This window comes from Calonectris borealis, chromosome 10, assembly GCF_964195595.1.
Source record: "Calonectris borealis chromosome 10, bCalBor7.hap1.2, whole genome shotgun sequence".
Classification (NCBI taxonomy): domain Eukaryota; kingdom Metazoa; phylum Chordata; class Aves; order Procellariiformes; family Procellariidae; genus Calonectris; species Calonectris borealis.
The window spans coordinates 20184345-20197912 of NC_134321.1; the positions used below are offsets into that span (position 1 = coordinate 20184345).

Here is a 13568-nt window from a genome sequence, read left to right on the forward strand (position 1 = left end):
GAATTTCAAAGGAGCGCGCCACGGGACGTCTCCCCGGCAGCTGGCAGGGAAACGAAGCGCTGGCGGGATAAGAGGAAAGACACTAATTTGGGGAGTAGCTGCCTACAAGGGAGGAAGGGGAGGGCAGGAGCCAGCCGTGAAATTTCACAGCGGAGAGGGGTCACCTCTGTGACTCTGCTTGGGGGTCCCCGTGCCCTGAGCCCACGGGAACTGTGACCATTCGGGAATTAAACCTTTATTGTACCGGCTCGGTGTGGGCACACGTTCCACTCGCTGCTCCAAGGGGCCAGCCGAGCGCGAGGAGCTGTTTGGGGCCAGGCCGCAGCGGCGGAAGCTGGGTTTAGCCCGGCTGACCCCGCAGGATGCACCGCACCGAGCGGGATGTGCCGCCCCGGCGGGGCCGCCGCACTCGCCCAAGGCCCCGGGGGAAGGCGGATGCGGCGGGCTGAGGCGTGAGGCCTGCCTCCGAGCCCGGCCTCCGGCGGGGGGAGAGCGGATCCGCACCCCCGCAGGCCGCGCCTCACACGGCCGCCTCACACGGCCGCCCGCGCGCTCCCGCCGCGCGCTGCCCCGGCCGGGCAGGGCGCGCGGCCCGCGCCCTGTGTGCCCATTGGCCGAGCGCCCCCCCGCGGGTAGCCAATGAGACGGCGCAACCCGCGAGGAGGCGGGGTACTGGAGGGCGTCACGTGTGCCTAACGTGAGCGGCCATCCGGAGGCAGTCCGCGCACGGAAAGGGACTGGGCGGCTCTGCGCTTGAGTGACGGTAGCTTTGACCTATCAGCGTTTTCAGGGCGCCCCCGGCGGGCGGGGTTCGGCTTTGGATTGCCGCAAGAGGCGGTGGGGCGGGTTTTGGACGGCGCGGTTGCTATGACGGCCAGCATCGGGGCTCCGCCCCCTCGGCCGCCGCCATCTTGTTGTTGATTCGAACGGCAGGGAGCGGGCGGCGGGGAGCGGCGGCGGTGGGGGCTTGGTGTCGCCAGCCCCCGGCTGGGCAGGCAGGGCCGGCCCCGGTGAGCCGCAGCAGGCGAGGGCTCGGGGCAGGCTGAGGGGCGGGCGGGCTGAGGCGGGCACGCTGCCGTGAGGGGAGGGAGCGAGCACCGGGCGCGCTGCCGTGAGGGGAGGAAAGGGGGAACCGGGCACGGCCCCGTGAGGGGGGGGTGGGAGAGGGGACAGCCCGGCGCGGTCCGATTGAGGAGGGGGAGAGCCAGACGCGGCCCACGGGGAGGGCGGGACACAGAGGCGCGGTCCCCCGTGAGGTGGGGGACCGAGCGCCGTGCCGTGGGGAGGGGGACCCATGGCGGGGAATCCAGGCGCGGTCCCGTGAGGAGGGGAAGGGGGGAGGCAGGCGCGTCCTTGTATTTGCGGGGTGTGTGGGGGTTGAGACCCAGATGGTTCCCCGTGCGAGCCCATTTGGGGCACAGGTGGGGCGGGAGGGTCGTCCCCCAGCGTGGGGAGAGCTGTGGGAGCTGGGCTCGGCGAGGGCAGCCCCGTGGGCAGCAGGGTGCCTGGGCAGGGCCGTGCTGCTGCTGCCGGGGGCCCTGCCTGGCAAGCAGATCTAGCGTCCCCTCCCTTTGTGCCCTTCTCTTCTACAGGAGCAGTGCGCAGGAAGGAACTCGGCAAACCACGGTGGTAACATGAAACCAACATGGTGAGGAAGCTGGTGGGGTTGGGGGCCCTTCCTGCGTCCCAAAGTACCGCCATCCCTGCAGAGGAGGGGGTGTGGGGAGGTTTGGGTAATGCTGGCTGCCCCAGTGGTTACGGGAAGATGCCTGGCAGTCCCCGGAGGCGGATGTGCTGATGGGTCTGCAGACCTGGACCGTAACCAACAAGCTTCCCTGGGGTTTCCAAGTAGGACTTGGATTAGGAGAGGTGACACTGACTCTTGTTCAGTTTTCAGCTACTCTGAATTCAAACTGGGGCCAGGCTCAGCGTTCCTCCATCTTAAAGCTCTGAATCAGTAAGGCCCCCATTTTTCTTTCCAGCAATATGCTTTAGTGTGTGCTGCCTTTCTTGCAGCCTGTCTTAATGTGTTTCTGCTCCATCTGCTTTTCCTCCCTTCGGGTTCACCTGGCTTAACTTGGTATTCAGAGCTTTCAAAGCTGAATTCCAAGGTTGGCCTATGCCAACGAAGCACCGAATGGTGCCAAAACAGTGTGGCCTTGAGTCTCTGTTCATTCTTAATGTAATATTTCTGTAGTCTGTAGGGCTATTTGTGTAAACTTAGTTGGTAGCTTGTCTCACAAAATAATATACTATAATGTTTTGTGCAAGTCTCTTTGTACTGGCTGTCATCTGCAGCTGATATACTGACCTATGTGCTTATGTCAGATTTTTGATGGAGAAAAGTACTGTGGTGTGGTTATATATCACCGAACTAAGACTTTGGTTTCCTTTTTACAGAAGTTCTGTCAGGAGCTTGGAAGTGTTTTAGAATTAGATATATCGGTTATTAGATGTCTCTATAACCCTAACCAGGTCTATTAGAGACATCCTCATCCTGTGTAACAGTTCCTTGTTACTGAGATTGAGAAATATTTTTCTGTGGCCAGGTTAGTTTAGCACTGACCTAAGGTAAGTGCTTTGTTTTGGAGCTGGAAGGAAAGCAGTTCGTTTTGAAAAGATTAAGCGTGAACTCTCTATATAGCAAGATAACGTTGGGTTGCTGTTTCAGCTGTGTAAAAACTCTTGTTTTGTCAATGTCTTGAATTGTCCTGTTTTTCTTCTGATATCATTAGAGAGTGTTTCTTGCCCTCCCCAGCTTTTTCAGCGCAACCATTTCCAGGTGCGTGAATGAACAGCCTATGCCATCCTGATTAGAGCCCATTAGGCAGATCTGAAGTGTCCTTTTCATGGCATTGCCTTTGTTCCCTGTCTACTAAGGACTTTTAGGAGAGCAGGGGAAGTGATCCTTGGCTCCTTGAGGGGGAAGTTGATGTACACGAAGACATTACTGTAGGAATCTCTGGTGACCACAGGCTTGGAAATGGTAGGATATGCTGGTAGGGCCCTCTTCTGAACAGTATGTGTGTGTCTTTCCTAGGTTGGTTTCTACTGTAGTTATCCAGTAGGCACTTTGTGGCAGTTTTGCATGTTTCGTACATAGAAAAAGAGCAAGTGAGCACGATTCACTTGAGATGAGAAAGGGGACAGTTTCTAGGATCAGCTTCCTGTCACCAGAGGTTTGTTGTGCCACCTCCTGTGTGTACCTCCACAGTCACTTTAAGCTCGTGTAAGTACAGACTGCAACCAACAGGAGGTTCTTGCCCTGTCACTGGTGCCAGCTGGGGTGTTTGTGCAGGTGGGAATCAGAGTTCCCTTACTTACGAACTGATCAAACTGAAGACAAACTGACTTTTTTTTTTCTCCCCAGCTTTGTGGGTGCTTAAATGGTTTTGCTGGTGCAGGGGCAATGGTGGGAACATGGGGCTGGTGGTGGAATGGAGTCTTATTCTTATTCACACTATGACTGTGAAACAGTGCAACTATTTTTGTATATTTATTTAGTTATATAACAATGTAATTTTTAAATACATATTTACATATATTTAAAAATTAAATGGAACAATAGCATCCACGCTTCTTTCCTGCTACTTTTGTGAGTAGTATTGTTGTGTGCTTCATCATCAGGACGACAGTACCAGACATGTCCTTCTTACAAAAATATTCTAGAAAGCAAAATTAGATGTGCTTTGGGATCCCCTCTCATGGCAGATTGTGTAAGTCAACTGACTTGCAAGTTATTCTGTGTTGCATTGCGCGTAGTGAGAAGTCAAGGTTAGAAGAGCAAGCACTCGAAGGTTGAAAAATGCCCAGGCTGAAGTAGTACCTGCACCCTTAATCAGTTAATTAACTTTCTGAACAAGCATTATGATTTCTTCTTGATCATGCATTGCATGCTATTCTCATCCCATCTGAGCTGCCTAGTTTGTTTCTTCTCTCCTTCCCTCCCCCATCTATGGAGCTTATTCATTTCGGGTAGAATTATCAGACTCTGAAAATGTGACCTTGTTGAGCTCGACTAGTGCAAGATGATGAGCTCTGTACAAGCCTGGAGCTGTTTGTTGACCACTTGCTTACAGGACACAGTCTCTTTGGTTCAGTGGATCGCCAAATGTTTGTAAAAAGGTTTGATCACTTGTCTTTTTAGATTTCAGCTTTTAATTGATTTCTCTGTGTCTGAAGGTTGTTGCGGATCTGGTGAGTTCTGACTGGCACACTGGGGTATGGGGTGGCACTGTCTTGTGGTTTCCATTGGAATAAGAAATGAGGGTGGTAAGTTTGAAGTTGAATATTCACAGCCTGTGTTTGAGAAGGAGGTATGTTTCTTCCATCTGTGTTTGAAATGCAGGTACTGAAGCCATAGAAAATCTGACAGAGGCCTTGTTTGGGCCATTACTTGGGCATTGCATTGTAACCCAGGCACTTCACTTGCTGCTGTTGGGTTCCCCCAGTCTGCCCATTGGGAATGGGCTTGTAACATGTTTGAGACGTGCATCACGGTTGAGTGTTGACGCTGGGATTTATAGTCTCAGAAGTTAGTATTGACAGAAAACTGCAGCCTGATTTGTTTACTCTTGCATTTGACAGTGTCACACCGTGAGTCTTCGTGCTGGGCAGGGTTTAGATTTGAACTTGACTTGCAGAGTTTGCGTGTGGCAGCTCAGTAGTGCCGTGGCTCTGTGCTTACTTGTTTATATAATGTGACTTGCCTAGGAACAACTGCTTTTATTTCTGACTTCTCAGTCTTTGAGAAGGAATCTATCAAAAACAAGCCTAGTAAATACAAGGGGTCCTTAGTGAGCTCTGAAATGGATGAGCTGGAGAAAAGAAGTGAAAGAAAAGAAGAAAATGCAACAGAAACCTCTGCAAGAATCATGTCAGGTATTTGTATTACTTGCTGTAAACTGAAGGAACCCTTCAGATGTATGGAGGAAGCAGCTAGCAGTGCCCCCCTTTTATATTCCTGATGTGACAGGAATGCAGAGCAGGGTGCTGGTGAGTGTTTAATCTCAGGTTTGTTGCTGCTGTCCTAGGGGTGGTGGGGGAGGAAGAGGAAGTGTTTGTGCGTGGCTGCTTAGTTTCTGTTTTGCAGGCATCGCCTGTACGCAGTGCTTGTGCTGTTCTGATGTGGCAGCAGCTGTTATTTTTGGCTTTCCCAGTGTGCTGTTCGGGTAGATGTACTTTCTAATAGATGCAGTTCTCTTAATTGGCGTGTTGGGGTGCCTGTGCCTCCTATATAGTCCCCATCGGAGCGAACTACTCTGCAGATAGTACTAAGGTGCGAGTCATTTGCCTTCATTTATTTCTGTAGGCTTGTCTGTATGCATTTTGAGTGGCATTAACTGTGTATAAAAGACAAGCTTCTTTAAGCTTTCTTTTACTTTGTGTAACCCCCATCAGTATGTGGCCAGTTTCATTCACAACAAGTTCTTTTATCCCCTTCTCTGGGAGTAAAGGAATAAGCTTTGCTATTACAGGGTGCCTCTCTATCTGTATAATGCTATCCACGGTAGTTAACATCAGTGCAATTGTTTCTGTTAAATAACATGGGCGTAGCTGCCACAATTATATTAGTAGAAGATCTGTGTCAACCAAATCTGATAAAAGCAGTGAAAAAGGTTGTGAGGTGTAAGGTGCCTATCCTGGTAGGATGTTACTACACATGGTTGAGAGCTCTGATAGATAAGCTGACTCTGATTTAGCTTTTGTAGTTAGAAAGGTTATCTCCTCCACCAGCTGTCCTGCTTCTCTGCCAAATGCCACCTCCCTTGTATTAGGGCCTACAGCAGTGCCTGTTCAGCTGCCGTGGTTTAACATACTACGCTCCAACCTTTCTTCATTAACACCCATCAGTATGTTGTGAACCAGGCCAGGTGAAGAACCAGACCAGATGCTCCACGCACTGGTTGGCAATCTTCAGCAGAGGGATGGAGGAGGCAGGTGGGGGCAGTGGTCCCCTCAGCCCCAGTGGTACCTTTGGTACAGAGCATCTGTCAGAGCCCAGAGGAATGAGTGAGAGCATCTGCATCCTGAAAGGAGCTCGCTGTGAATTCTGGTCCCAGACTTGAGGGGAAGCGTGCTCTCAAATGTTCTGAATTGATGAGCAAGTAAAGATCTAAATAAAGCTAATTTAGCACTTGTTAACTTGTTTCCATACAACATCTTGCAGGCTGACTTGCTTCTGGCATGCTGCTCCCTCTTGATTGTGAGAGGTTGGCTCCATATTCCAGTGACTGCTCAACAGAGAGAGCTTGGGTGACATCTCTAAGGTAACTTCTTTCTGTTTTTCCCAGAATACATATGCAGGCACCTTAAATATCATGCAAAGAGAAATAAACTGCTTGCTTTTTACCTCTTACTTTGTAATTTTACCCTTCAAGTCAGTATGTGTAGATATGGTTTGTGGGAGGTATGCTCTTATCTTCGGAGGACGCTACAGGAATGCCCAGGTAAGTGGACTAGAACAGAGTGAAAAGCTCAGTCCTGTTTTATATTTGTTAACTTTTAAACAAATCAGTGTCAGTTCTTTGTAATATGAACTAAGCTTTCAGGATTTGGAGGCTAACTCTTATGCTCTAGCAATTCTGGCCATTTAGGTGGCTGAATTGCAGCTGAATTATCTTACAGTGATTTCAGAACTCTATCATTGTCTGGTTTTTATTTTTTCCTTTCTGTTCTGAGGTTAGTTTGCTGAAAGGTGATAGGCTGGCTTGATAGTCTTCCAGGTTGAAAGGGGTTACTTTGCTCTTCTAAATTTGGAAGAAAGTCTAGCATATCCATTTTCCCCCAGTTCTTCATTGACAAAGATATGACTCAGTAGTAGTACCTGTGGTATAAGCATTTGTTTGCCAGCAGGCTCAAATGACCTCGTTTTCTTCAGAAACAGCGTGTTTAAATAGTGGTTGTGTCGCACAGTTCACTTTTCTGGTGGGGAGGCCCCTGACCTGTGTGACTAATGGTCTTTGCTAGTTTGAAGTGCAACAGGTAATGACCAAAGATGCTGAGCTCCACAACTACCTTCCTGGGGTGGGGAGAGGAGAGATGCGGTGCCTTCTCTGCAGGGGATGCTCCTGTGTCTTTGTCACAGCTGACTTAAGTGCTGATCTAAAGGTGAACTATTGTATAACTCATATATTCTTCTGTGACGTTTTTCTTTTTTCCCTCCTGTAGTTCTATGCTGAACTGCATTTTCCCCATTTTTCAAACTGCCAGAGTGGGTTTATGCAAAATATAATGTAATCTTTAATTCCGATTAGCATTGTCCACTGTTGGTATCAAAGTACTGTCAAGCATTTCAAAAAGTGAGTTTAGAAATCTTAGAGAGGCACAAGAACATAGGGCTGGCTGTTTGTTCTGTGTCCTTTGACAGTACTGTCTAAGCAGCTTAAGCACGTGTGGGGAGGCAGTCATGATCTCATTACAGCTAACTATAGGCGATAAGCAGCTTCGAGCACCAAAATCAGCGCACCAGTGAATGCAGATGTCAGTGAGTTATTTAAAGCAGGAAGGATTTGGGAGAGAAGCCTCGGGGGCTACATAGTCCTGTGTCTTCGTCAGTGGCTGAATCAAACCAAAGAGTAACTTCAATGAAAGTGTTGGAGCTATTGCAGAAGAGGAGATATTGTGCTCTTGTGTTGGTTTGAGTACTGTTGTGGATTGTAAGTAAAACTGGTAAGGTCCTGGAGCTTTGGAAGGCCCTCACAACCCTTGCTGCCTAGTGGAAGGTATATTTCACTTTTCCGAACTGTGGTGTGTGTGTAAAGCTACGTGACAGATCTGAGGAAGGTATGTCTGTCAAATTCATGGGGGTTGACTCTCTCATCCCACAAATGTAGGGGGGGAAAAAAAACCTTTTAACGTCAGTCTTTTGAGTCTGTCCCAAAAGGATTGTTGAAGCAGTCTGAAGCTCAGTTTGTGTTGAAACACTACATATTCAGGTTTTTTTAGATAGTTTCTTAAACAGACACCCCCACACCTCCCACAATAAAACCCACATCAGGTTAATCTTGAATATGCAGATTTTGCTTAGATGAAATGTGACTATATACAAAATGATTATGGATACCCTTACTCTTGCAAATACTGGAATGGTTTGCTTTATTTCCCATTTGGACCAAATACCGTAAGTGCTTTTTCTTATGCTGTGCAAGTGGCATTTTCTTTGGTTGGGTACAAATCTTGTTTATGTAATTGAGGTCTTAATATTTCGCAGTTCTTACTGCAAGTGTTGACCTGAATACACTTATTAAAATTTGAAGGTAAGCTAAATCTGAACCAATAAGCGTTATCAAGCATGTTTTATGCATCTTTTGTTTTTACAGAACTGAGAGAAACCCCCTAACTCCGTTAGTCAGACTAAATAAGTACCAGTGTTGTGCACCATGTGGAATCTGAATAGTTTTCACTCTTTCTTCTTCAGGTGCTGTGCACGCTGGTATTTTTTTTTCTGTAATAGCAGCACTCGGGGTTTCTGTTTTTCTGCTTAATTATTCTTAACTTTAGTTAAGTAAGATCACAGGTATTTCTGTTCTTGTGGTCTGTTCATTAGTCATGTAGCATCCTTAGGACTGACACTTTTGTATGTATTTCAGCAGTTGAGAATACAATGAACCTATTGACAACTTGGTTCACCTAATAACAAAAACCAGTCATCTTAAAAATTAATTCTGATTTGTAAATGCAGCTCGACTCAAATATTCTTAGTTAAAATAGTTAAAGGTATTGCATCATTCACCAGCCAAAAGTAAACCAAGCTCTTTATTCACTGCAGTTAAAATATCTTCCTAAAACCTGGCAATTAAAGGTTACAAGTTAGATTGTGAAGTGTTTCCAGACCTTGTTTTTTGTACTTCATCCTACTGTGACATGACAACCAGAAGAAAATTCAAAACCTTTTAAAAATTCTGATAAGGTCAGTGTCTTGTGGTACTGAGCTTGGCAGGTTGACTCTTCCATGAGTGCAAAGCAGTTTCTGTTGCTTCAGGTTTTTGCTATCGTTTGCAGTTTTCTTACAATCTTCAAAGAAGAGAACTACGTGTTATTTTCTACCCATAGTGCTTGTTAGTCTGTGTCTTTCAGTCTGAGAGGGTACACTTCTGGCACCTGTTATCATACTGTATTGAACTGGAGAAGAAAATTAAAGAGTAAATTTGCTTTCCCTAGATATGCATGGCCCGTGATGTATTGTAACCCAGATGGCTGTGAGAATACATCTGATTTGGCAGACTGATGTTTTGTGGAAGCTGCAACGTGTTGTTCCAGTATCTCTAGAGGAATTTAAGGTGTGAAAAATCAAGGTAGCTTTTATACACTTGAGACAGACCTGCTATTAAAAGCAAACTTGCCACACAGTCTGTGTGTCTTCCAAATGAATGTGTGCTGTGTTTTTTTAGCGTATGGAGCAAAAGCTATTTATTTATTTATTTATTTTAATAATACAGGTGTTGCATTTTAATAAATAGACGCAAGCCAATTTGAAAATAGATCAGGTTTAACAAATTATTTTCTTTTTGCTTTGGCTTTATAGCTCTGTTACTTAGCCAGTGGCCTCAGTTGTCGTAAGTGGCACTCTAGAAAGCCGGTTGGAAAGAGCTTTGAGCTCTACTTCAGCAGCTTAACATTTAGATAAGGTATTGGAAATTTGTGACCTGTAGAGTGTTTACAAGAACTTGTTTGCAACTGCTGCAGTGAATAGGAAGTTAAATATAGGCTTCGTTTGTTTGATTCTTCACTTGCTTTGAAAAGGGGGAGTCTCTTGTTTCAGAACTTCAGAGCAGAACTGGCTCATGTGGTAGAGTATTCCGAGAGGCCTGCTGTCCAGTGGCAGTGTATAAGGAGAGTAATAATGAAGATTTGGGTTATTAAAGGTCCCTTTCTTTGGAAGGACCTTAAGAAATACAGTAGGGTGACTTGTATTCAGGGACTGCTGCTTTGGCATCTAGGAGCTCTCTTCTCCTTGGATTTTTCTTCTTGGAACGCCAGAGTTACATTGGATCCCTTGGAAGTGAGAGGTTTGCTAGAAGAAGGCACCAAAGGATGACACTGCTGGCTCCTGGTCTGGTAAAATGATCTTGCAGATATTTTTAAATGCCAAGTTTTGGTTTTTGCCCTTCAAAACGCACAGCATCTTGCCAAGCTCGAAGCTGTGACTAGCCATCCAATTCATGTATCTTCTGAGAAGATTGCCTCAGGTTCAGATTGCCTTTCATTTTCACTCAAGTGGCTGGGTGCATCTCTGTTAATTCTTTGCCACTTGCCTTCCAGAGCATACTGCAAGCCACAAAACAACCCCTGAGGTATTTTAACAGCTTTAAGATTTTCAATATGAGTGAGTGGGAGTCTTGCAGATTATGCTGACTCCCAGAAGAGTAACAGGGTAACAAAAGGCCCAGATCAAAAGCCCTTCTGTGACCCTGAGTTGTGTGTCATGTATGTTTTGCCATATTGGATTTTTTTAATGTCACAAGGGATGTGAGAGTATCCTTGTATGAAATTCTCTTTAGAGTTGTAGCTAGTTTCAAACAAAATCTGCTACCTTAGCTTTAAGGGCCATCAGATACGATATCATATATTTTACTTTAATTATGTGCTAGCTTTAGTGCACTGTCTTTTTCTGTCATAACAAATATATTTTAGACACTTTAAGTTGTTTCCTATTCAAAACCTCAAAACCAAAATGTTGCACTTTATCCCTGTATTTTCTATGGCATTGTTTACTTTCTTGCAGCACCTGCATTGAGGTTTTTTTTTCCCCCCTAACACTGAACTCAGATTTTTCTCTTTCCTTCTCCTCTCTGTTTTTGTTTTGGTTTGTTTTTTCTTTTTCTGTGTTGACTGTACAAGAGAATGTACTGTATATAAGAATGTACCTTCATTTGGTACTTACTTTCTCATGGAAAAAATCACAATGAAGTGTCAAGTTGGGAAGTTATAGCTCATGTTTTGTTGCCTGTGACCCTTAAGGGTCATCTGCTTAGGAAAATTAAACTGATATCAAGCAGGGGGCATGGATTTGCAACGTGATTATGTGGCTTTAACTCCCTGTGGACATGCTTATAAGGTCATTTCTGCTACAAATGCTTGTGACAGCTGCATTAATCAGCATGTTCATCCTTGCCTAGTACAGCTCTGCCAGTGGAATCCCTTAATGTAGATGCAGTTACAGTGATAAAACCGCACTTTTAAAATAAAGCTTGTTTTGCTGGGGGTATTGAGAAGGTAGACAGTGATGTGAGTGCTCTTTTTGTCATTGTGACTAGCGCTTTTTCCAAGGAAAGAAGGATTAGGTAGAAGAAGTAGGGCCCCAAAATATGTCTTTTCCAGCTGAATTAATTTTTTCATCAGCAGTGTAAAAATAGAAGGGGTTGCAGCAGGAGAGGAGGGCATCCTCTATCAGTTGGTCTAATAAATGATTTACCTATCCCTACGAACCTTGCTATATTTATTCCAGAATGGGTGTCCACTCAGCATCGCAGGGCAGCCTGCAGTTCCCTTTCCTCATACAAGAAATAAAGATGTGTCCTGAGCATTCATGTAATCTGGAGTACTGTACATCTGACTGCCTTGGATTTCTCTGCCGCTCTGACCTTTTTCAGATGCTTAAGAAAGCCCCAAATTTTGTTTAATATCAGTGTCCTGGAACTACGTTAGCAGAAGAAACCACTAGGTAACAGCTGCTCCTTGTGCTTTTGGCACAAGAATTTGTTTACCAGGGTGAAGTGAATTTGTTTGAATAATCTTTCTTTTATGCTCTTAAATCTTTCTGTGGAACTGATGTGCTCCTAGATTGTCCTTTTCTGTTTCTGCCATTTGAGCAGAGAAGTTGCTAAAGGGTTTGGTTCTTCAGCCATTCACTTGAAAGAGGTGCCCCAATTTGAGTCTGTATTAACAAACTCAAGTCAATTGTTGATGGACTAGGACACAAATTCTTAAAATCTTGAGAAATTAATTATCGGGTAGGACTAAATTGAAATGGAGTGCAAGGGGATCATGGAAAATAAAGTCATCACCAAAGTGCAGTCTTTTCAAAACAGTATACAGATAGTTTACTTGACTATCCTGCTGTTCCTTTCTGAAATGCTGTTTTGCTGATGGCTGAAGTACACCAGGACTGAATAGTTTGACCAAGATCATTGAAACATTCAGCGGAAGCACCAAAACCAGTAGCCTATTCCTAGTTCTTTTCTTTCCGTTTAGATGACCTCAGATAGATTATGATTATCTAAAGAATCTCTTAACCAAATCAGCTGAGCGCTTTGCTGACCTATTAAAGTTCAGCAGAGAGATGTAAGAAAGCTGGGCTGTCCGGTAAAACTGCATGATGCCATTTGGGGCTCGCCAAATGTAAATGTTGTCAGCTTCCCCGTGTGGAAAAAGACAAGTTTAGCTGAAGGAAAATGTTTGTTCAGCTTTATCTTCACAGTAAGACAGAGGAAGAGAAAATTCTAATGCACGTGCCCCTCCATTCACTCTCAAACTCAGTTCTAACTGCCGAAATGCCCTGGTATATCTTTGCCTGCATATGTGAGATTAAAGTCCTCTTGGGTAGCGAAATTCCAGATTGCATGAGGCTGTGAAGCTTACTGTTACTGCCTTGCTTTACATGGAGGCGTAGGTGGAGCTTATGCAGACAATGTGTTAAAGTTGAGTATTAATCTTTTTGTTGAAACCTGCTGTCTGTGTATCACCAGCAGTTTTGGCAGAACTTCCTCAGGTCAGGATGCTACTCTGATGTGGTCTAGTGGTGACAAGAGGCAGAGGTAGAACCCACGCCATGGCTAAGCATGTGTTAGTTTTTGGCCGCAAGTGAGAAGATGGGCGTAGTACTCATGTTTGCTTGTTTGGATCTTAAGTTCGTTCTCTTTGTAACGGCACAAGTTGTACTGAATGGGCATTGCTACAGATCTCTTGAAGGCAGAGGTCCTGTAGTCCTCAGTTCTTTTAAGAGAGCCAATTGCTTGGAATCCCTTTATCTAAGACTGTTCATTTCCATATAATTAATTCTCAGATAGCTCAGAAAAAGGGCAACGTATAGCTCTGAGAAGGGGATGGATCAGAGTGGTGTCACAGCCCACAGCATATTGTAGGAATTGTAAAGCTGCTTTACAGTGAGCTTGAAGCAAACCAAATTAAATGCTGGTTTTGAAAGGCCTTAAGGGTGAGATTAGCTTGCTTGTGATGGTTCTTCATGGCAAGTTTGTGTTTGGCTTTGATGCATAACTCTCAGACTTGATAGGTTTAAATCTAGATGTTGTCCTAATTCCTAGGAAACAAAACATTTGTGCTGCTTCCTGAGTACTGGAGCCAGCTTCTGCTCCTTACCAGCTGACTTTGCAAAGGGAGGGGAGAGCATGGAACGAGTCGTTGCTCACAATGTGCTCTTTGGATAGAGTTCCAGGATCTCTGCTGCGGGGTCGGTCTCTTCAAAATGAGAAACATTTCTCTTCACAGATCCTAAGTGGCTGCTTAACAGTAGCTGTGCTCCATTCCTTTGGAAATTCCCTTCCCCTTGTCACAGCTGGGAGTGGGATGTGGGGTCTTGCTTAGCTTTCCTCCTCAGTAGCCCACAT

General features: G+C 45.5%; 1 protein-coding gene across 5 annotated transcripts in view; it reads left to right on the forward strand.

Annotated features, from left to right (window-relative positions):
• Positions 1–886: 886 nt before the first annotated feature.
• The window catches only part of IP6K1 (inositol hexakisphosphate kinase 1), a 39537-nt gene continuing 26855 nt past the window's right edge, over positions 887–13568 (forward strand). For 2 of the 5 annotated variants that reach the window (XM_075159310.1, XM_075159309.1), the window contains exons 1-3: positions 887–1010; positions 1593–1648; positions 6170–6269. The gene's annotated coding sequence lies outside the window, so the exon portion shown is untranslated. Of the gene's footprint in view, positions 1011–1592; positions 1649–6169; positions 6270–6969; positions 7111–9162; positions 9282–13568 lie in introns of all 5 variants that reach the window. The other 3 variants (XM_075159307.1, XM_075159306.1, XM_075159308.1) reach the window with 3 other exon arrangements.